This window comes from Charadrius vociferus, unplaced genomic scaffold (assembly GCF_000708025.1).
Source record: "Charadrius vociferus isolate BGI_N301 unplaced genomic scaffold, ASM70802v2 scaffold519, whole genome shotgun sequence".
Taxonomy (NCBI): domain Eukaryota; kingdom Metazoa; phylum Chordata; class Aves; order Charadriiformes; family Charadriidae; genus Charadrius; species Charadrius vociferus.
Window position 1 is genome coordinate 88,962 of NW_009650075.1, and position 2,561 is coordinate 91,522.

The window sequence follows — 2,561 nt, forward strand, 5'->3', positions numbered from 1 at the left end:
AATTCCATTCTGCTTAGCACTTTTCTTCCTCCCTTTTTGGGCAGCCAAGGGGGGGCCAAGGACGTTGCACATAGGCCTCCGTGCTTTGTTCAAACCCTGGGTTGCTCATCGGAATTAAGTTATGCCCTTTTTCATTCAGGAATGTCTCCACAATTCCCCCACAGGTGGGACCCCACTATGCTTTTCTGCTTCCGACCCTCCAACGGGGCAAGTAACAAAGTTGGTTGGCCTTGGGTGTTATAGCAATAAGTATAAGCAAGAGCCTCTCTGCATACCATGCCTGGGCATCAGCTATAAACATAGGTCTGATCACTCAGAGAGAGTGAACAATGTCTGCACAATGTGCTGTTAATGTCAGTAGTTAGAGAGGTCCAGCTAAGAAGCGAAGTTGCTGAACAAAATTGATCCTGGTTTACCTCAAAACAGGACACTAGCAATTCTCCAACTGGCATGGAGATAGTACCTCAGTCTATTGAACAACACACAGAAGTACCTAAGGCAGTTATATTTTTAGACCAGACAATAAGAAATGGCTTGGCTTCAATCCTACCCTTACCACCCTTCATTCCTAAGGTAGGAAGGCATTTGAAGTGTTATGATACCCTGCTTATCCTTGGAATTAGCTATAATACTAATGCAAATGGGTCCAACTCCTGTTTTCATCAGCTGGACAATCACTGATGCCAAGACTAAATTTTCTCCTTGTGCTTAATACATTGACATAGACTAATTTCCAGGCACTGGCAGTTTTCATATTATAGAAAAATGTTGGTGTGGCTCTGATCCACCAAACAGATATTTTAAGAACTAAAAAAAAAAAATAATATTTGGGAATATTTTTAAACTATTTTTTTTTCTATCAGGCAATCTAGAGGTCTGTTCTTCCACATACCTGAAAAAGGGTCTATGAAGCAACAACTTAAAAACAAAAGGTGAAGAAATCTGAGGAAAAGAATAACAACATTAGTATAACTTCTGGGAAATTATCATATTAAAAAATAAAAATAAATTTTGCCAAGTTGTTTAGCCCATACCTGGTAAGGCAAGTTAGCTACACATAAGGCAAATTAGCTACATGTGCATCAAAGAATGGTCTGTTTTCAAGATATCTCTAACCTTGATTTCAAGTTTGTTTGCCAGGCACCTAGGGGAAAATGCGCTTCAGAGAAGCTTTGGCAAAAACTTCAGCAACATGCAACTCTACTGCTTTAAGTGCTCACTATTTCCACAGTTGATACTTATGTGCCCTGGACTCTCTTCTGAAGTTCACCAAATCAAGGGTCAACTTCACAAGCAATAACCTGAAAACAAAGTATATATTTGCAACTTTATATAACTCCTCCTAACTGGAATTAAAATTCAAATTGTAAAAAAAAGCCCTGTAACTATTGCTAAAGTATTAAATAATTCTTAAATATTTCCTATTATGCTATGCACCTTCCCCCCCAAAACATGCAAGACATCACATAAAAAGATAACAGCAATATAGTTTGATAAAACCATGTAAAATTTACATGAGCAGCTAAAAACTCATTGGAATTATGGAAATATTAAGAAAAATATCCATAGAGTAATTCTAATTATTTGAATCAGAAAGCTGAAGATCCTTCTGTTTGCCACAGTCTAAGTCACAATGTAGTTTGAGCTGGGGGGGGGGGGGGGAGGGAATTCGCACTTACTTTTTTCACTTTCTCTAATATCTTTACTGCCAGGTTACTGGTTCCCAGGCCTACTTCCAGAATGACATCCATACGTTGTAAGGCAGCTTAAGAACAAACAGCATTTCAGTATTTTTCTAGAACTGATTTCAAGCAATCATTTAATTTTAAAATGAAAGGTACATGCTGCTAAATAAAAAGCTGAAATCAGCTAACAGAGGAGTGTGCATGTCATTTAGAAAGGGATGGGAGGGAAACAATGAAAACTAATTTATGGGATCCTTGGCTGAGTATAGAAAAGTAAGCAAGCACCCAGCTCAATCCTCAGAGCAGCTCTGGTCAATCACCTCCTTCACCTGGTTCCCTAATGGCATATTCAAAAAAACTCCCCGGCCCTAGGGGTGGCAGCTGTTGGACACCACAGGTGGCACAAACTTTTCCCCATCCATAGGGAACCCAAGTTAGCCTGTCTGAACACCTCAGCACTATTTTCTAAGCTCAAAGACTGCTGTCAGGCAACACAGACTGAAAAGACTAACCATTTGGGTTCTTCAGCACAAATGCTGGACACTTGACTGTAAACCTGCCTAGCAAGTATATGAAACGAGCTGTTCCTGAAGCTTTAAGTTGCAGCTGAGACCACAGAGGAGTGTTTACTCTAAAACCGAAGTGCAGAACCATCCTGCTCTGTGGTCCATTAGGCATCCATCACCAACCTTCTCAATGATGCTATTGACAACAAGGTTTTTCAAGATGTGTTGACCAGCTCCAGTGCTGAACTGAATGCCTATGGTACAGTGCAGCCAGAGCAACAGTTACTTGAAATGAAAACGTATCCCGTGGAAACACAACAAGAAACCTTTACCTAAGAAGGTCTTTATCTGCAGCAGTTTTCTTTCAGAT

At 39.9% G+C, this 2,561-nt stretch overlaps 1 pseudogene; it reads right to left on the bottom strand.

The window, feature by feature from the left end:
- Positions 1-417: 417 nt before the first annotated feature.
- The window catches only part of LOC104292654, a 26,774-nt pseudogene continuing 24,630 nt past the window's right edge, over positions 418-2,561 (bottom strand).